Below are 22,072 nucleotides of genomic sequence, written 5' to 3'. Positions count from 1 at the left end.
ATGGCACCCATCGCTGACTGTAATGAGGAGAATGTGCCCTGAAACCAGAAAATGGAGTTGAGGTGTCCATTAGGGTAGATGGGAGATGACCAGAAATCACAACACGCACCTTATCCTCTCAGGAAAGCAAAGACATAAGACATGGCCCCTGCCTAATCGGGACAGGGAACAGGACAGTTAAAGAAATGGGCATGTTTCCTAGCACCCCAGACAGAACAATAAAGGTAGAAGAGAGTTTTAGTGTCATGTGGATGATGGCAATTCAAAGTAAGCTGAATGGGAGAATAAATGCATTTAAAACCCTGGCAGCATCCTCTCTCTTTCCACGCCCCCCCCCTCAACCCCTCTTCCCTCCCTCCTCACACTGGCCTAAAATGAGGCCACAGTCCAATCAGGCTTCCTAATATCCAATAAGATCAGCCGTGCATAGGCCGTTCCGAGGGCCTCGGGTCCTCAAGACTCAAGGCTTAATGAGTCACCTGCTCGATATTTTCCACTTCAGGCCCTTGGCTTTCTGGGACCTCAGTCCACTCAGCTGCAAAATTAACTTACGGGATCGTGTCAATCGGCAGATGCTCCAGAGCAGAGCAGCGGGTCCAGCATCTGCAGGTAAACGAACTGCCTGAAAGGAAATGAGCAGGATGTCCCCGGGAGTCTCTTCTGAAATGTGGTTATTATGTCAGCTTTTGACAGCGGCATGGTTTCAGCGAAGACTCTGGAGCATCCTGTGGAAGTGCCTGAGCCTTATTAAAATGATGTCAGTGCATGCTACGTTTCACATCTCATGAACACGGACATCCCACAGAGGGAGAACCCAGTCACTCAGACAGATGACCACGGTGTCTAGGTCCTTTTGGCCTATGGGATCTCCGGACTCCACATTCTTCTCTGGGCAGTAAGCCATAGACACAGATGTGCCCAACCTCTGGCTCATGGGCTGTATGCCTCTGAGGATAACTATGAAATCAAAATTATAAACTTATTTAAAAGATTATGAGATTTGTTGTGATTTGATTCTCTTATTTTTTTCTTTTTCTTTTCTTTTTTTTCCCCAATTAATTTGTACATTTTCCAAGCATTAATTTTGTAGACGGTGTTGTCATGTTGACAAAGTCAAAAGGTTGGACACACCCACCAAAACATTCTCTGTCTCCAGACCCCATGTTTGGCTGAGGGCCTGCCCCATAACCTCTACTACAGGTTAGTCGCACATTCTGTCATGCTGTAACATGCATGATGTGGGTGTTAGCATGCTCATTTTCACAAACAGGGTAAGTTGAAGCTCAAGAGGTGTGGGTTATTAGCCATGATCACAAAGACAGTGAAGAACCTGAACTTAGGTTTCTGTGACTCCAAAGTGCCTGACACTAACCATGACACATAGAATGACTGTGTCACAGTTGGGGGTAGATTGTACCTCAGCACACAGAAGGATCCTATTCCAAGTTAGGTGAAGGCAAAGCTAATACCTTAGCAGGGTGGCTTGAGCTCTCCCAGGCCCCCAAAGTCACCACCATCTGTTCAAGGCTATCAGCAGGGTGGACCGACCACAGAAATTGAGGAAGACAGGTTGCTCAGTCCCTCCCTGACATGTCACCTGTGGTGGTTTGAATGCGAATGGCCTCCATGGGCTCCTGTATTTGAATGCTTGGTCCTCCATTAGTGAAACTGTTTGGGAAGGACTAGGGGGCGTGGCCTTGCTGGAGGAGGTGCGTCACTCAGGGAAGGCTTTGAGGTTTAAAAGCCTGTGCCAATCCAATTAGCTCCCTGTGCTCTCTCCCTCCATTTCTCTGTCTCTGTCTCTGCCTTGTGGTGATTGTCTCAACATGTAAATAAGTTCTCAGCTACTGTTTCAGCACCATGCCTTCCTCCTTGCTGTTCTGCTCCCAGCCATGATGGGCATGTACTCATCCTCTGGAACCATGAACCCCAAATTAAATGCTTTCTTTTATAAGTCGCTTTCATCGTAGTGTCTCTTCACAGCACTAGAAAAGTAATTAAGACATTATCATATTTTTTTTCCAGGATCTGAGGACCACTGGGAACATCCCAGGCCAGCACTATTCCCATTCATGGGCACATCATTTATGCCAGGAAGCTCTACCCCTGCCTGCTCATTGCAGAAGGGCCAGGAACTAACTAGATCTACTTCTAATCTAATTTAGTGGGGCATAGTAATTGTCTACAATTAATGTTCCGAGTGCAGGTTTTTCTGTGTGCTCACGGCAGTTTCTAGACACAACTGCTCTGACCTTTTCAGATCCTTGCTATACAATTTGCCTCTTGTTCAAATCATTTGCCATTACTAGACACCAACTGGCTGCTGATAAAGGCTAAATGTAGAATACCAACAGTCCCTGACTTCAAAACAGGGCTTAAGACTGGAATCGTTCCTAACAATAAGCCTCCTCCATGGAGGAGATGAGAAGGAGACCTTGGATGTGATGATGGTACCATCACATAATGGAGACAAGTGAGAGGGTTTTTAACCATCAGCTCTTAAGCCAGAAGCCCACATGCACGGGGATGTGGACAGCCCTCGCTTTCTGGACTAATTAAAGACAGAAACTAGCTTTCTAACCTGTGTCTTTCTTCCCACCTCCTTCCCCCTCCCCTCCCTCCCCCTCCCCCTCTCCCTCCCCTCCTCCCTTGGCATCTTCTGTCTTCCCCGCCCAGTCATACCCTCCCTTGTCTTCCTCAACACTTTTCATCCATGCTTATAATAGCCTGTGCCCTGTATTGAACACTGAAAATGTGAAATAGAAAAGACGATGTCCACCCTCAAGGAATAAAAAGCTCAGGGGGGGGGGGATAAAACCCACAGAAAGATTAAATGCACAGAAGGAAAGTAACAGGCACCCCAGGAGCAGCTGGAAGAGGCGATCTACTCAGACAAAAATTAGACCCTGCTCTGGTTCAAGGAAGCCCCTCCTCCCCTGCCCCCCCCCCCCAAATAAGGGGATAGCCTGGTAGTACTCTGCAATGGCACTCCTGCTCCTCAGTGCTGTAAGCACAGGGAATCCAGGAGCCGTGAGCCATCTGGGGACACTTGAGCAGAAGGCAGAGATGTGCTCAGCCAACACCCCCCGTAGAAATCAGGAGTGAGCCCACCCTGAAACAGTACCTCACTCGACATCCACAGGAAATCACTAGGTCTGGGGTGGCTTCCATATTCCTGCCAAACAGGATGGAGGGGGTGCTGAGAAACAGTCTTCTGGAGGTACTTTTGACCCCAAGAGCATCTGGAATACCACAGCTAGAATTTCAGCCTTTAGAATCTAGAATCTTTTTGTTTGTATGTTGGTTTGTTTTGATTTTTCTGGAGGCGCAGTCTCACCAGGAAGGCTTGTTTGTGGAGAGCAGGAAGAGGGGCAGAGTGAATGTGAGCAAGAAATATGCCCTTTGAAGTCCCCACAACCCCGAGGAAGCCAAGCTGGGGGGAGGGGGTGGAAAGAGCCTATTTTTTCCTTTTGTAATTTAGACAAGAATAGGTGGGTCAGTGGCTGTCCCCTTAAGCTGCTGCTTACGCCTCTCTACTGTACCCTTTCTTTCTTTCATTCTGCAGACTTTACAGAGGAACCACTGTGTGCCAGGCTCTGGGCCTGGCAGGCAGCTGCAGCAAGAAGGGGGTGTCTGGAGGACTCCTTGAGTCATTTTCTGTGACTGGAGCTTCTAACCTAGGCCAGGAATCCCAAACGCCGTGGCTGTGGGCAGTACCCCGCACACAATGCCCTGTGCCTGGCTCTCCCCAAAGTCAATCCTGGCACCAGCAGAGGGGTCTGAGCCACCCAGGATGTTCTAGCAAGTAGCATTTCTGTCAAAAGGCTTTTCTGAAGCCTGGCACCTAAGGGTTAAAAAATAAACTAACAGGTGAAATGCACATTAGAGCTGCAACCTGCAGAGCCTCTTAATCTGTCACTTTAATCTAGGGCTTTTAGCTGTAATTGAACATCCTACTGTGCCTATTATGAAGAGGAGGAGGAGGGGTGTCAAAGTTATGGTTTAAGAGGGTGGAGGAAAATAAATTTCCCTTCAAAACTAGTCAATAACAATGCCTCTGTGTTAAAGAAATGAAACGTTAGCCCAGTCGCCATAGAGGAAAACAATGCATCCCGGGCAGTGGAGAGGCAGCTGACTGGCCCTCCAGGAGGCCATTGTCCTGTGCATGACTAGAGGGCTCCTGAGGGGCCCCAAGACTAGAAAAGCACCACGGATTTACCATGAGCTGGAAAAGAAGCCACCTGGTATGATGGCAGGCATAACATGCTGACAGCACCATCTTCTAAGAAAGGAAAGAAGAGGAAGAGAGAGAAAGTGAGGGAGGCTTCCACATAAGGTGACATCAGAAGCTCCCTTTGCAGGGCTGGAGAGATGGCTCAGACGGAAAAGAGCTGGCCATGCAAGCACAGGACTTGAGTCCAGATCCCCAGCATGCAAATAAAGAGCCAGGTCCAGTGGCGGGTATCTGTAATCTCTGCTAAGAAGGCAGAGATAGGAGAACCCTGGGCGTGTGCTGGCTAGACAGCCTAGTGAGAGACCCTGCCTCAAACAATAAAGTAGAAGAGTAACTAAGGAAAACACCCCCACATTGGTCATTTCATATGCACACACACACACACACACACACACACACACACACACACACAGAAGCTATGGAAATATAGAAAGGGGTGGGGAGAATTTTGCGAAGAGCATGCATCCTTTCAGGCTAATCACCACAGGGTCTCCTGGGAACTCAAGAGGGAGCCACAGCTCCTTGTCTTCTGAATGAGAGAAGCCCTTCTAGCTCTCTGTCTCCTTGGAAAGGCAGCATGATATCAATCCAGGAGGTGGTTATGTGCCTCTATTACTATCATTACTGGACAGAATTGTCTCTGAGAGTGTTCTCCTACCTAAGAGGGAAATTAGGCTGAGGAACTGAATTGTCTCTCTGAATTTCTTATATAGAAAAATTGGGTTCCTGGGGTCTGAAGAGGCATAGTGAGGGGTCTGGGTAGATACCTCAGCAGGCACACTCATTGCATCCTAATCTGCAGAGAACTAACTTGAGCACTGATGTGTGACCTTGTGAGAGGCTGGGTGGAACCACGCTCACGGTAACTCTCTTAAGAACGAACTGGAATGAATATCATATTCCACACCAAAGCCTTTCTTATGCATGCCAGGCAGGGGCCACTTTTCTGCCCCTGCATAATCACTACCTTTCAAATGATCGGAACAGATCCCAAAACCCCACAGTAAGAGCCACGGTCATACCTAACGTAAGAGGAGAAGCGACCTCCTTCGACCCGCCTGTCTATAATAGAGCATCTTGGGAACATGCTCTTAGACTCACCCTGCCAGAAATACAACCGTAGGTGCCCTCCCTGTATGCAACTTGAATCTCAATTTCCCCACGATGGCACGGCCTTGATCCCTTCATGAGGAGTGAGCCGGAGAAATGAATGTGCCATGTAATTTCGACTTACCCGTAAAACCGCGAATAATAAAAAACAAACAAGGAAGCTGGTTGTATTGCCTACTTCCCAGCAGAAATAAACAGAAAATATTTCATACTTGAAGTTTTACAATGTAGGCCATCATCCTGGGTGAAAATGGCATTGTGCAGTAATAATTTGTATGCACTAGGTAATAACAGGTTAAAGGCAGTGGTGATTTCTAACCAGCTAGCTGATGCTTTTAATGGGACCAGCTTTCTGAAGCATTCCATGTTATTAAATACTTTTCTGTGTGTCTGATCCAAGTTTATCAGGGTTAATGAAGGAAGCATTAAAAAGACATGGTTCAGAGTCAGAAACACTATTGCACACCAGAAACTGTGTCGATGATTAGTTCCCAGAGTCGTTGTAAGCAAGGAATCCTGAATAATTGATCTTTTGCATAATGCTGGCAGCAGCCGGGATATGGAGAGACAGCATGGCAGTTAAGATCTGTTTGGTAGAAGCAGCAAAACTCAACTGGGAGTAACTCAAGCCAGAGAGGGGATTTCACGGAAGAACACTGGGGTTCCCCATGTTGGGGGACAAGCTGAATAGGCAGGCGCCATGAAGAACTGATCCACATCATCCCTCACAGACCACCCCTCACTCACCCCAGGACATCAGGCATCCCATGGGTTACATTCTAGTTACTTCCGGTGCCTGCAGATGTCTACAGTTCCTGGGAGAGAAACCATCTAACTGACCCATTTCAGGCCATGGGTCTATTTGTGTGATGGGGTCAAGGTAACCCTGTAGGTGGCAAACCCACAAACACCAGAGAGCATGAAGAAGGTACATTTTCCAGTGTTGGGTGCAAAACAAACAAACACCGAAAGCCCACAGAGATCCTCTAGAGACACCCCGCTAACCCACGCCATACTTTTTCAGATTCCCCCAAAGTCTTCTGCCCTTAGTTTCATCTGAATGTGGCTTTGTCTTTGCTGCTTGTCCCCCAGAGGGCCTGACAGGCAAACATGTCTAGACCCTAATCCCTGGGGCCTGTGGACAGGGGACTTTGTGCAGATATGAATAAGATAACGGACTATAAAACACAGAGATCAGCTTCAGTTATCCAGTAAGCCCAATGTGGCAAAGAGAGTCAGGCAAAGGAAAAAATTGGGGGGAATTCTGAGCAAAAAAGGACTCAGAGGAAAAAGGACATAAAATATGAGAAACATAAGAAGGATCCAAGCAGCATCCTAAAAGATCAGCCTCTGCCTGGTAGCCATCATATAAACAAGAACGCCAGCCCTTACAACTTGCCAGGAACTTAATTCAGGTAACGTTTTCAATATGCTTAAAAGCAAATTCACACCCAGAGTTTCCAGAAAGAAATCTCACCTTGCCCACACTTTGATTTCAACCATCAGAGACTAGAGGCAGAAAGCCCAGATGGGCCTATGAAGTAATGATTTACACTGTCTGAAGCCACAAACTTTATAGTCATTTGGTGTAGCCACAGTTGGACACTTCAGATGGTATAGTTTCTTCACCTATATTGTTAATACTAGACCCAATGTCCTTCCTTGTGACTATCTGAGGGGTTAAATGCTCTGGGTTTATCAACCTAGCAATAATTCTTTTCTACACCAAGATAACAAGAATAATAAAGCTATTTATGGAGCACCTATCATGTGATACATACTTTTACAGCCATTACAATTTTTTAAGCACCCAAAATAAGTATTTTACATGCTTTCAAAGCTACAGCTCTGTTCAGCTGAGTTGGTGGGAGGGGACAGAAGCATATTTAGATGCAGGGGCCACAGATTCCTACTGTCTTTACCCAAAGCTCCAAAAATTTTGAAGAGAAAATGAAAACTGCTTCATTTGTTGTCAACCTATGGTTAATTTGTGGTGTTTAGAGATGGATCTTCTAGACAATTCTTTTCTAGTGTCTTTATTTTATGAAGAGGAACCACTGGGGCGTCCTGGTGCTAGCTGACTTGTTCGCTCGCAGCCACATCAGCCCCAAAACTGCCCCAAGGGGCACCTGCCTGTGCCCTCCTGCTCTTTCCTGGGATTTTGAATGTGAATCTATCCTATGTCCAGTGTCTAATATCAGAAAAAGCCCAAGCCTGGATGCTGAAGCTTCAGTTTTCATGGTCACTGTTTTTCATTACAGTCAATGAACCATAACTGCCCCCAAATACTTTGGCTTTCAGATAATGGAGGCCAACATTTCAAACTGGATATCAGTTTACCATTGCCCATAAAAGACAGAACAAGAAAGACCTTTGTTTGCATGGGTTTTATTTACTTTCTTTCTATTCAAACCTCAATTTCTTCCAGATGACAGCTTCACCTTGGCCTGCTGCTCCCCTTTATTTTTTTACTAACGATCCCTTTTGGGACCTCTTCAAAACTAAAAGAAAGCAGCAGTTTTCTACAGCACACGGTGTGAAAGTCATCTCATGAGGTAGTAGCAGTTATGAGCTGTTCATGAATCGAGGTGCTGTCCAGTCATGATTGGTAGTTTGAATACACAATACGGGTGCAGCCACTTTTCCAATGCAAGGACATCTTCCCTGTGGAGTGATGCTGTGCTTAGAGGCTAGTACTCCTGTACACTTTCCCTAAGCCTGCATATCAAGTTTACAGCCACTATACCTGCTGGAACAGGAGCGATCATGTAACGGGTTAACGTGAAAACATAGTCTTTGTTCTCAGAAAGACTGCAGGGCCCAGAGAGATGGCTCAGTTCAGGAGGGGCTTGCAGTGCAAGTATGAGAACCCGAGTCTGAATCCACAGAACCCAGGTAAAAAGGCAGGCACAGCAGCCTGGGTCTACATTACCCAGCAATGTGGGGAAGCAAAGACAGACAGAGCCCTCCAAAGAGTTCACTGGCTAGTCTGTCTCACTGAAGCAATGAGCCTCACGTCCAGTGAGAAACTGTCTCAAAAAAAATATACTGGAAAGCAACCAAAGAAGACAATCATTGTCAACCTCTACCCTACACACACACACACACACACACACACACACACACACACACACACACGCACACACACACGCACACGCGCGCGCACACACACTAATGCACATATGCATATACACAAACATGGACACATGCATACACCACAAACACACACAGGAGTAAGTATATGCACATGTGCACATAAGCACACATGCACACACGCGCACATGCATGCACATGCGTGCGCGCACACACACACAAACACACACACACACACACCATTGGAATCACTAATTCAGGAAAGCTGGATCTCTAGTAAAATATCTTCTCTTCTCTTTGCAGGGAAAATATCTGAGACAGAGTTGCTTTCCACCATTACCTCCAGCTTGTGCCCACGACATTAACCAGCACCCTGGTAGCAGAGATACTGGTCTGAGAGTCTAAAGCTCCAGCTTGTGCTCTGAGGTCTGGAGACTTGCTGGGGGATCTTGTATGCTTAACTTTCTCGGGTCTCCATTTATACATGAATGATGTCAGAGATCCCTGCCAGCTCAGCCATTCTATGACTCCACACATTGTAATTCTGGGTGCCTGGCACACATCTTCCTCCTCATAAAGCCCAGAATGGACACACATCTTTTACAGATGATTGTATTTCCCAACTCAGTGTTAACACTCTCTTCACTTGACTGCTGGTCATAAAAATAAAGCACTGTTCAGGATGCAAGCGGCCGCAGGCGTCCATGCTCAGGTGGGGAACTCACACACCTTCACCTGCATCTCCAGCAGCCACTGTTTACTGCGCACTTACTAACTCTGAGCCAGGCACATTGCTAAGAATTATTTGTATAGTCACTCCTTACCATGTCCTTACCATCCTTTATGGTATCATGTTACCTTTACCATGGTTCAGGGAAGAAAACCAACTCCCTCTCTGGTTGCATCTGTCTCATTGCTACATCCTCAGGGTCATCCCCCACTCCTTATGCAGAAATAAGGATGATGAGTTCTTAATTTGTAAATATATAAGCCATCACCTTATGGGCCCCTGCCATGAAACCCAGCAAGATTCTGAGAAGAAAATAGAAGGTTCATTTTGGTATTACTATCATTTCCTTCTCGGGCACAAATGTCAAATGTCTGTGTAATTATTCTCACCTCCCACTGGCAGAAGGAAAGGATCCAGGAATTCAAAGTTTTCCGTTCCTTTTAGTTAATGTTAATAGGAGAACCCATGAAACAGTGGGGAAGGCTGAAGCCGGACAAAGTTCTCGGCAGCTGAAAGGAATGGGGATTTCTATCACCGGGTCAGCCAGCTCCGCTCCACCCCTGCCCCTTTTGATATCAAACCAAAGCAAAGGAAGCTCTCCTCATAGCCATTAAATCCGAGCAAAAGTGGGCAAACGGGGATTGCGCACAGGCTAGTAACATTGCCATGAAGCCAGCCTCCCTATACAATTTTCATGTCTAAACCAAACAACAGCCACCTCGGGCAATCCCGCTCCTGAATTGCTATCTCCAGAAAACGCGTTTCAAAAAGGACACTCGGGCGTTGGGGAGAGGGCTCCGAGGGTCCAGTGCTTGCTGGGCAAGAACAAGGACCTGAGTCTGGATCCTCAGCATCTATGTAAAAGCCAGTCATGACAATGTATCGCTGAAACCCCAGCAGTGGGAGGTGGAGGGGGCAGGAATGGGGATAGATAGATCCCTCTAGCTCATGGGACAACCAGTCTAGCCAAATTAATGAGACCCAGGTCCAGTGAGAGACCCTGACTCAAAAATGAAAGGGCCGGCCAGTCATCGTGGTACACTCCTTTAATCTCAGTGCTCAGGAAGCAGGGGCAGGTAGATCTCTATGAGGCTAGCCTAGTCTAGTTCTAGGCCAGCCAGGGCTACATGGTGAAGCCCTGTCTCAAGACAATAAAACTCAGAAAGATCGGGCCAACAAAATCAGTCACCATTCCAACAGGCAGCACTTATTGGACTCAGCGGGTTAAACAGAAAACAACAAACAAACAATAAACAACAAGAACCAAGGACATGATGTGGGGAGGGGGACATTAGTGGGGATGTTAGGTCTACCTGGAGGGAACAGAGTGGGGATGAGGGTGGGCAGGATCAGGATACAAGCCTTACCTGTGTAAAATTGTCACAGGATAAATAAAAGTGAAGAAAGGTCAAGGAAGATAACCAATGTCAGCCGCTAGCTCCACAACTGTTTACACGAGCAAGCATAGCTAGCCAACACACACACACACACACACACACACACACACACACACACACACACACCAGAGCGAGCTCCATCACAGCATTATTTACAATATCAAAATAATAGAACCAACATAAACAGAGGAGAGAGAGGGCACTTTTCAACATTTATTGAACATATGGATGTGCCAAGAACTGTGCCCCGCCCTAAGATGAATATGATTCTGAGTTCCACGCCAAGTATTATGGTTTTTGTTGGGCTTTTGGTTTTGATAGTTTGGGTAGTGGTGGTACTTTTGAGGTTGCTTTTTTTTTTTCTTTATATTTTCAATGATCCACATAAATCCTTTTTCTCCTGCACACTATGATGCTGGAAATTTGGGAACTACAGGCATGGAAAATCTGGGATGTCAGAGGGGTTGCATGGGGTTTGAGACTTGGAAGACAGAAGGGAGGTTCAATAGCCACTGTCCTTCCTCCAGTAACAATAGTGGACACACGGGCATCCTCACAGGCGAGTGTTTGCCAAGTCCAGCTAAATCTATTGTCAGTCACCTGCTTGGGTGTTGTGGGGCACCTGGGACCACCAGTAGAATGTTCCTGCAGCCCTCTAACCCCCCTCACCAGGCAGTGACTTTGTAATTCTCACCCGAAAGGTGAGGAGAGCCCAGACACACTCATTTCATCCCTCCAGCCTTCTCAGTGGTTTATTGTAAATGCCTGATGCCTGTGTTAAATCCCTTTCTGATTAGAATGCCTAAACTAATATCTATTTCCTTCATTCCTAAGTTATTGCTGAGAGAATCCGGTGAAGAGCGGTGCTAGTCAGTAGAAATATGAGCCATGTGAATAATTTTAATTGTTCTATCACAGTAATCATATTTAAAAAGTGAAAAGAGGGGCCCAGAGTGTAGCTTAAGTAAGCACTTACTTAGCAAGGGTACAAACCTAGATTCAGTTCTCAGGACCAAAGAGCAAATAAAAATAAGTGAAATGATTTTAATCATATCCATTGAACATAACCAAAATATTATCATCTTGCCAGGTGTAGTGGCTTCATACCTTTAATCCCAGCACTCAGGAGTCAGAGGCAGGCGGATCCCTCTGAGTTCAAGTCCAGCCTGGTCTGCACAGTGAGTTACAGGACAGCTAGATCTACATAGTGAGACCCTATCTTGAAATAACCCATATATATGTCTATATATATATATATATATATATATATATATATATATATATATATATAGACATATAATCATTATGATATGTGCTAAGCCTTGGAGATTATGTGTTACATGTATGTATATTCTCACTTGTATATACATATGTGTATCCTGGTATGTGTGGTGGTAATCTAATTGTACTGAAATGTGATTTTGATTGTATGTTAATAAATAAAGTTGCCCGGGGGTCAGAGCTATTAGAGCCATAGACAGAGTGTGGCGGTGGTGGCACATGCCTTTAATCCCATAGATCTCTGTGTATTCAGGGATACAGCCAGCATTGGAGACATATGCCTTTAAGACCAAGGGGGTTGTAAACCCAAACACGTGACGAGCTCAGTCGGTAGAGCATGAGACTCTTAATCTCAGGGTCGTGGGTTCGAGCCCCACGTTGGGCGCCAGATGTAGATGTATCCAACCGTCTTATTAAATAAGAAACACAGAAACAATGTAAAAGAGAAAGCTGAGAGGTCAGAGCTCAGAGCTAAAATTTCACCCTTCCGCCTGCTGTGTCCCAGCTTCCCGAAAGAGAGCTACTTCCTGTCTGTATGGTTTTTTTATAGTATTATTGTTCTGCCTTCTCATTGCTTGTAAACCCAAACACGTGACTGCCTTGTCACTGTCTGAATGTCCAGCCCCCTTGGTCTTAAAGGCATATGTCTCCAATGCTGGCTGTATCCCTGAACACACAGAGATCTATGGGATTAAAGGCGTGTGCCACCACCGCCACACTCTGTCTATGGCTCTAATAGCTCTGACCCCCGGGCAACTTTATTTATTAACATACAATCAAAATCACATTTCAGTACAATTAGATTACCACCACAGGTATGCATGCATATGTGTGTGTGTGCATGCAGATAGAGGCCAGAGGTTAATGTTGAGTGTCATCCTCCGTCACTCTCCACCTTATGTTTTGAGACACGTTCTCTCACTGAGGCAGCTATGCTGGCCTGCCACCAAGTTCCAGGAATCCCCCTGTGTTCACCTCCCCTCTTGCCCCTTAGCATGAGGATGATTTCTGAAGTGCTTGGCTTTTTATACTGGTGATGGGACTAAAACTCGGGTCTCCATGTTTACACAGCAAGCGTTTTATTAACCAAGCCATCCCCCTGAGTATATATTTCTTCTTTCTGTTCATTTATATCTTACATTTTTTATTCATTGCGTATATATGTGGAAGGGTTCACGTGGAGGTCAGAAGATATAACTTGCAAAAGTCCATCCTCTCCACCATACAGGTAACAGGGATCAAACTGAGGTCATGAGGCTTGACAACAAGCACCGAGGCATCTCACCCACCCCAAGTGTAAGCTTCATAGACACAGCAAATCTCAATTCAGACTTCCCTGGCTAGTTTGATGTCAACTGGACACAAGCCAGAATCATCAGAGAGGAGGGAGCCTCGACTGAGAAAATGCCTCCATAAGATGAAGCTATAAGCAAGCCTGTGGAGCATTTTCTCAATTGGTGATTGATGGGGGAGGACCCAGCCCATTGTGAGTGGTGCCATCCTGGGCTAGAGGTCCTGGGTTGTTGCTGGAGGACTTCTCTCCAGGTTCCCCAAGCCCTGCAGTCCCACAATCCACTTATAAAATAATCACTCAGATGCTTATATCACTTATAAACTGTATGGCCATGGCAGGCTTCTTGCTAACTGTTCTTTTATCTTAAATTAACCCATTTTTATAAATCTATACCTTGCCACGTGGCTGGTGGCTTACCAGAGTCTTTACATGCTGCTTGTCCTGGCGGTGGCTGCAGTGTCTCCCCCTCAGCCTTCCGCTTCCCAAAATTCTCCTCTCTCCTTGTCCCACCTACTTCCTGCCTGGCAACCTACTTCCTGCCTGGTCACTGGCCATCAGTGTTTTATTTATATAGAGCAATATCCACAGCACTGGGTTCTACAAGAAAGCAGGCTGAACAAGCCATGAGGAGCAAGCCAGTAAGCAGCACCCCTCCATGGCCCCTGCATCAGCTCCTGCCTCCAGGTTCCTGCCCTGTTTGAGTTCCTGTCCTGACTTCCTTCTAAGATGAACAGTGATATGGAAGTGTAAGCCAAATAAAACTTTTCCTCCCAAAGTTGCTTTTTGGTCATGGTGTTTCATCACAATAATAGTAACCCTAACTAAGACAACCCACATACCAAAAACTCCTTATTAGTACAAATAAATGCTGGTGCTCATAAATTAATAAACACACTAATAAATAGTGTAAATTTGTATGGTAAGCTATAACACAGTATAATGGCAGAGTATGGTGCTGTTACTAAGTGAACTTGGAGCTTGGTGGAGAATTTGCTTTTGCCACTGACTGCAGTTGCTTCATCTCTTCAACTGCCTAGTGGTATCTGTCAAATAAAACTCAGTACATTGAATTGAAGGCACTAACTTGTAAGCAGCCTTCTAAATGAAGAAGAATGTAAGTCTGTAAGCACTCCCAAAGCACACAGGAAATTCCATTATGTAAAGAGGAGCCGGGATCAGTGGTCCAGAGGGTGCCTAGACCGGTCTACTCTGGTGACTGGTCTAGCGAATAACTTAGCTGTCATCATAGAGCCTTTGTCTAGTGACTGATGGAGGCAGATGCAGAGATCCATGGCCAGGCACCAGCCTGAGCTCCGGGAATCCAATTGATGAGAGAGAGGAGGGATTCTGCAGGCGAGGGATGTGGAGATCATGATGGGAAGGCATGCAGAGATGACCAGCCACACTGGTGGAAGCCCATGAACTGCGGACTGGTGGCTATGGAGACCCCATGGGACTGGACTAGGCTCTCTGGATAGGCAAGACAGTTGTTTGGCTCGAACTGTTTGGGGGGCACCCAGGCAGGGGGATCGGGATCTGTCCCTGGTCTATGGGCAGGCTTCTGGAATCCGTTGCCTGTGGTGTGACACCTTGCACAGCCTTGGTGCAGTGGGAAGGGGCTTGGACCTGTCTAGGCTCAGTGTGCTGGGCTCTGCTGACTCCTCATGGGAGACCTTGATTTGGGGGATGTGGGAATGTGGATTGGTTTGGGAGAGAGGGCTGGGGGTGGGTGGGAGGAGGGGGGGTCTGTAGGTGGTATGTGGAGCAGAAATTTTCTTAATAAATAAAAATGGAAGAAAAAAAAAAAAGAGGAGCCAGGAGGATCCGAGAGGTCAGCTTTGGGCTGAGGCAAACCAGGTATATGGTAGAAAGTGGGCATTTCCTAAGGATACAGGTAGTTGTCACGATGGCAAGTGCCCTGGCCTGAGCTCCCCCACTGTGTCCACTGGGAAGGGTTGGGCTGACAAAGGAGAGACTGCAAGACGCTTGCAGAGATGCTGAGCTGGACACATAAATCTAGAATAAGAGTCTTCTCTATGGGCACCTCTAACTGCATGGGGAAGAGAAAGTCAGCTCTGGAGACGGTATCACACCAAGAAAGAATGAGAACCGGGAAACAATCCAGTTGTGCTATCAGAAGAGCAGCCGTTATCAGGATCGGGTCAAGCCAAGATATGTACATTAGACTGTGGGTGGCAAAGGCAAGTCTGCGAGCAATTGATGCCCCGGGGGTCAGGCTGGGAACCAAGTGAGTGTGGAAGCTGCTGGGGATGCCTGCCCATCGCTGGGGTGGGGTAAGGCCTGTGGCAACAGGTAGCCTCTTTTTATGGCTCTCTTGTATCACCTCAGGCCGACACAGCCATGCGCACACTCAGCACATTATCATAAGCAGAACGGCTTCTCTGGGAGTTCTCTCTACTTGCCAGGCACCACGCCAAGCACTTCCCATACCAAATCCTGATTTCATCCTCTCCGAGCCCAGTGAGGAAAGTCCTGCTAGCCCCATTTTATAGAAGAAAAACCTTACCGGAGAAAAGCAGCTTAGTAAATGGCCAGGCTTTGGTTCAAACGCAGGCCCTTGAATTCTGGAGCCTTCCACGTAATTCCTATCTGTGCCGCTCCAGGAGAAGTTTGGCAGCTTTACTTCGGCTAAAGAAGAAGAGATGTGAAAGCTGAGGGCCAACTGCTAAAGCCCAATTTTACCCAATTTACAAATAATTGTTTGAGTTGGGCCTAGGCGGGGGACAGTAGAAAGCAACAGATAGGACGCCGTCAACGGGACATCGGCACATGGTGCCCACAGCACCCTTCTTAAAGTGATCCTCTGAGCCCACGGGGAGGCCTCTTTGGGCTGGGGGGATCTCAGAAAACCGCCTTGTGAGAAAGAAAAGGACCTTCTCGGGTAGAAAAGGTACAGTTGCCATGGCGACCACAAATTCTTGGCCCAGTGGATTGAGTCTTAATTCAGAGAGGCCTGCTTTTCCAGAGGAAAAAAAAAAAAAATGAAATAAAGCAAATCAGAGTCCCTCTGAGCTGTGGCAGCCTTCCACAGAGGGGCAGTGTCTCTGGCGGCCTCGCAATCTAAACAGATTAAACCGCCGGTGCCTGGAGGCCTGTGAAAGGCGTCTGCAGATGAAGTGGGTTTTCATACCTGACAGTATCCCAGATGGAGCTTAGCGTGGCTTTACCGAAGAAGCTGCCAGAACAAATATGACAGGATCCCGTTCCAGTTGTGGGTCTCCCACGGCGGACCGCGCTTGGACCCTCACAATGCTGGCTTTTTCCAAGCCAGTCAACTGTCATTTATTGACCCAAGCTAAGCCCCTGGCTCTTGATACTGTTCTACTCAGCTGCCCACAGCCTTCACAGAGGCTGCCTTGTAATTCCTCTCATTCTGGAACAGTTGTGGCCCCGTGGGAGGAGTCCTGCCACCGCTCTGTTTCCCAGCGGCACTTACTCTACGGTCCTGGCCAGCACACATGCACGCACTCTCTAGATACCTAACAGCAAGTCATCCCGAAGTCTAGGGAAGACGACAGGCTTACATTCCTCTTGGGCTGATGCTCCTCACCCACACACTATTCCAGATGATGATAGCAATCGTCCACTATACAAATTAGATTCTGATTTTCCATGTTTTACTCCTGTCTTGGCAACAAGATGCCAACAGAAAAACTCAATGCCTAGAGTGGGGGAGTTGGGGGCCGGAATATACCCAAACCCTAAGACTTCCTGGACCTCTAGAAGGATATTAAGTAGCAGAGCTAACTAATTTGAACCCATGACAGTGGTTCCATACCCCTTTATTTTCACATTTATGTTTATTTAGCTCACACAAAAGTTATTCAAGCGGTATAGACTTCTAAATATTCAAAGAAAATGTTGATCCCTTCTGGGGTCCCCAGTGAGGTGACCTGCTTTCAGTTTTCTGCAATCAGTTGGTGTTGGACTCCCATTTTCTTGGAGAACTCTCAGCGTGACCTCAGCTGTCTCAGTAGCAGACTGACAAGAGCAGCGTCAGCTCGGCTGCCCTGCTCCACAGGTGAGGCCAACAGAACCAGCAGGGTCCGCAACAGGCAGCCCCAGTCAGTGACTCCTCTGCCCCCTCCCAGCAGGACCAGAGCAAACACCGCCAGTCTCCATCTAGAGTTCCGTGCATCTTCTCCAGGAGACTGGAGCCACCTGGCAGGCTGGTGTGGTATGTGGACCTGAGGCCTCGGCAGACACATCAGGAGATAGGTTTTCCTTTAAGGAAACAGAACCCACAAGTGCCACAAGGACAATGAACTAACTGGGTGCCTGGGGCTGTGAGTAAGGAAATGACCTCTTCATCACTATGGATAAGCTTCTGAACTCTGTGCACCATGTAAATGAATCAACTATTCAGAAGAATACTAACATTTCACCTCAAATTAATTTACAAATAAAATTTCCCCTACCACCAAAGCATTGCAGTTAAAACATATATTGTGATTAAGAGGGCCTGTGAGCTGTGTGGTAGATGAACCCACAGCTCCCCCATGGACTCCAGGGAGATAAAAGATACTGGACTGGACCAGGTCTTCTTTTTTGGGCCACCAACCAGCTCCCAAATCATGACACAGAGACTTATTATTAGGTATGAATGCTCAGCCTTAGCATAGGCTCGTTTCTTGCTAGCTCTTATAACTTAACCTGTTTCTCTTTATCTACATTTTTGTCTTGGGGCTTTTTACCTTTTTCTTTCTCTCTCTCTTTTCTTTCTTTCTGTATATATTACTTTCACTACTTCTCATGTCTGGCTGGCGGCTTCTGGACCCAAGCATGTCTCTCTTTTTCTCACTCATTACCTTCTTCTCTCTCTTGTTTTTCTCTCTCAAGCCTAGCTTTCTCCTCCTACTTATTCTCTCTGCCTGCCTGACCCACCTCTCCTGCCTACCTATTGGCCATTCAGCTTTTTATTAGACCAATCAGGTGCCTTAGGCAGGCAAGGTGAAACAAATGCAACACATCTTTGATAGCTAAACAAATGTAGCACACACAAATGTAACACATCCTTACATCATTAAACAAATGCAGCAGAAACAAATGTATCACACCTTTACACAGTTAAAGCAATATCCCACAGCATGAACAAATGTAACACATCTTTACATAGTTAAAATAATATCCCACAACACTAGATATACATTTACCTTCCACATCCAAAAGGCATGGAAGTCAGTGGACATAAAATAACCAAATCTTAATTGTCTATGTTAGTGAAGGGAAGTGCAGAGTCAGTAACCTAACATGAAAGTAAACGTAACATTTTCTAGTTTGTGTCTGGAATTCGTAGTCTCCTTTGGAATATGGATCTGTTTCCTCCCAGAAGCTTCTAGTGCTGAAGACTAAAGTAGCCCAAAGGACTAAAATATTGGGGAGCTATCCTGTTTTCTACGTGTGCCTCTTAGGATGCCTTTGGCTGCTGGAAACAAAAATCTCAAGCGAAATTGGTTGAAACAATGAGGCCATTTACTGTCTCACCAACAGACACCCCAGGTCAGGATCAACAGTGTATGTTGCTCAGTGATGCCACAGAGGTCCCCAGTCCTTCTAGCAGTTCCTCTGCTGTTGACAGCTCTGGCTGCAGGCTTGGACTCATGGGAATGCCACAGGTAGACGTCAAGCTTCACCTCCAGGTGCAACATGATGGGGAGGAACCATCTTTCATAGAACAAGAAAGCCTCTCCAGAATCCCCAGTCTGTCCGCTGGAATCGCAGCATCTCCCTCCATCCCAGGCCATGCCAGAAGCAGCCACCAGCTTGCAGAGGAATGGAGTGAACGCAGTGGGCTTGGAGACATTAGAGGAGGGAGTGCAGATCCAGCCCAGCTGAAGCTCTGCTGCCCACGCCCTAAAAGGCCCTCTCCTGCACTCACCTGAGTAGACACTCACCTATAGCAGAGTAAACTTATTGGCACTGAGAATCGATTTACGTGGAAATGACTCCCTCCCAGTCCTTCCACTCGGGCATCCTTCTGCCTAAGCATGGCAAGAAGTGAACTGTTTTAGCTTCAAACTCTTGCTACACGAGTACTTCATGTGATTAAAACTAAGTTCAAACAAGAATAAGGCTCACGTCACTAAGACAGCTGTCAGTGGAAGGAGAGTTCAGCAAGCCACTGAGAGCACATCTGTCATGAGAGGACACGGTAAGAAGAAGCCAGCCCCAGGTTCAAGGGGACTGCACCTACTAGGATGGGTATCACGTTCACTATTGTCATTTGCAGAAACCGACCTGATTCAAAACTGTTTTCGAAAGCTAATGATCTCGCGCGCGCGCGCCATGTGTGGCACACGGTGGCATTGATTCAAAGGGTCTTTGTACACTGTACAAGAAGTGCCTCACCTCTGACCTCTGTGCCTGTCCCAGGAGCTCAGAAGTGGACACTCAGGGAGTGGTCTCATTAAAGGCATACAGTCCCACAAGACAAGGAATGGATTGATGTCACTAACTTGCTGAGCTAATAACCACCTCAGCTGCACAAAGCCCCAGCTGGAGGTTAAGAAGGGAATTGCCTACAAGCATTTTACACAGAGCAGTTAAGAAATAAAACACAGTGTCAGACAGGCCACCAAAAGCAAACCTGGGAATATGTGCCTCCCCCTCCCGACCCCCATACACACCTTCTGGAAAGAAACAGAAGGTGCAGCTACTGGCTGCATTGATGTTTGAAAGAGAAATAGATAGAAACTGTGTAGACATGGACTGATCTGATTAAATCCTAGTGAAAAACTATTCATCTCAGGGTTAAGAAGGGCCAGACATTTATGACCTGCACCATCAGAAATGCAGTTTGGTCTCGAGTTCTGGAGTTGTAATACAAGAAGTGGTGGAAATACCAGATCAGGATCATCCTAGAACCAAAATTAAAAGGGGAAAAAATTCCCATTCTGCTCTGGTAGAGCCACACTGCCTCTGAGCAGTGCTTCTTCTGCTTCCACGTCACACAGATTCCCTGGGGAGCTGGTGCAGACGCAGGCTCTGACTCGAGAGGTCCGAGCAAGGCCCAAGAGCTTGCATTTCTAACAAGCTCCCAGGTGATGCTGATGTTGCCAGTCAGGGAGCCAGGTTCTACCTCACCCATGACGGAAAACAAAGTTTACTGAGTTAGCAGGTCACGTGGTTAAGATGCACAGAAATTTTAAGGCAGGAATCACCAAAAGCCAGCCAAGGGGGAATATAATCAAAATGAGATATATCCATCTTCACTGGTGACCAGGGAAATACAAATCAAAGGCATGAGGTAACATCTAAGACCCACTAGAAATGTCTATCATCAATAACTAAAAATAAGCCAACTGTGGTACTCAGAAGGATGAGGCAGGAACATCACCAGAGCCCAGGAGTTCAAAGCCAAGTTGGATGACTTGGTGAGATTCTGTTTAAGTAAACACACAAAGAAATAAATAAATGCAAAATATCTAAGGACAAGTGTTGGAAAGGATGAAGAGAAATCAGAACCCATGTACATTGCCAGTAGGAATTTGAAGTTTCATAGTACAGCATGGCAATTTCTATAAAAAAAAAAAAAAAGTACAGAATTGTGTATGATCAGCAATTTTACTTCTGGATACAAACACGAAAGAACTCAAGCAGGTTTTCAAACAGATATCTGTGCAGCAGTGTTCTGGGCAACATTATCTCACAACAACCGGAAGACAAAACCCAAATGTCCATTGGCAGATGCTGTATTCTGAGTCAGGAACATCACCCCAAACCCATGTGTTAACAACTTAGTTCCCAGACTGGCACTATTGGGAGGTGGTGGGCACTGTTAGAGGTGGGTGTAGGAAGAAGTTTTGTCCTTCAGGACATGCCCTTGAAGAAAATACTAAGACTCACTCTTTCCTGTTCCCCTCGCTGTCTTCAGAGTCTTAGCCATGAGATAAATAGCTTTGTCACACACTGTCACTGTGATCTGTGGCCTTATGGCAGGACCACAGCAACAGCTCCAAACAATTATCCACTAGAAAACCTGAAAACAGAGCCAGAAAGAGGGAAAAAAACTAAAACCCCAAACCAGCTCTTCTCTTTTAAACTGGTTGTCTCGGGCATTTGTTATAGTAGTAGAAAGTTGATCAATGCAACTGATGAATGGGTAAGCAGAATACGATCTGGACACATGATGGAGTGTTCTGTACTTAAAAAGAGAATGAAATTCTGACACACCCTATAGCATGGATGAACTTGGAAGCCATCGTGGAAACTGAAAGTAGCCAGAGACAAAGGGAAAAGTGCTTTGAGAGTCCACTTACCTGAGGGACACGTGGTCAAATTCATAGAGCTAGAAAGAATTCCAGGAGGGAGGAGGGAAGGGACGGAGACGCTCTTAACTCACAGCTGTGGAGTCTGAATTGGGAAGATGGTCATGTCAGTAGCATATAAATATGAATGTGTTTAGTTCTACTGAAGGGTGGAACTAAATCGGTTAATCAATTTTGCACACACACACACACACACACACACACACACGTACACACACATCACCGAAAGGAAGGAAGGAAAAGAAGGGGGAAGAAAGGAAAGAGAAACCCACTAGTTTCATACACAAAGGAAAGGAAAAGAATGAGCGTGGCTGGCTGGACAGGGCACAGCTGATTGGTGATGGGAACTGAACAGAAGCCTCCCCCAGACCTAACTGGGGTTCTATCTTCCCATTGGGACTTCTGGCACTGGGTGGCTCTTTAATAACTTGAAAATGCACACGGGGACAGGGGAAGAAGGATCCTAGGATCTAACTACCATGGGCTCCTCCTGCCTGTGGACAATGAAAACTTCACTCTTCTGATGTTACTGTCTTTTCAGTAAGATGCAGAGATAGATGATGTTCCCGTCAGAAAAATGCAGGGAATGTCTCCCAAAATAGTTTGCTTGGAATACTGGTATTAAGAGATATATGCCCTCTGGAT

At 46.4% G+C, this 22,072-nt stretch overlaps 1 long non-coding RNA gene across 1 annotated transcript in view; it reads right to left on the bottom strand.

Moving 5' to 3' along the window:
* The window catches only part of LOC121832384 (uncharacterized), a 41,164-nt gene extending 24,416 nt beyond the window's left edge, over positions 1-16,748 (bottom strand). Inside the window, exons 1-2 of the long non-coding RNA XR_006076035.2 lie at positions 16,291-16,748; positions 15,667-15,788 (exon numbers count right to left, since the gene is read on the bottom strand). This is a non-coding gene — a long non-coding RNA (uncharacterized LOC121832384). The remainder of the gene's footprint in view (positions 1-15,666; positions 15,789-16,290) is intronic.
* Between the last annotated feature and the right edge of the window lie 5,324 nt (positions 16,749-22,072).

This window comes from Peromyscus maniculatus, chromosome 9 (genome assembly GCF_049852395.1).
Source record: "Peromyscus maniculatus bairdii isolate BWxNUB_F1_BW_parent chromosome 9, HU_Pman_BW_mat_3.1, whole genome shotgun sequence".
Taxonomy (NCBI): domain Eukaryota; kingdom Metazoa; phylum Chordata; class Mammalia; order Rodentia; family Cricetidae; genus Peromyscus; species Peromyscus maniculatus.
The sequence above is the reverse complement of the archived record's forward strand: the minus strand, read 5'-3'. Positions and strand labels throughout refer to the sequence as shown.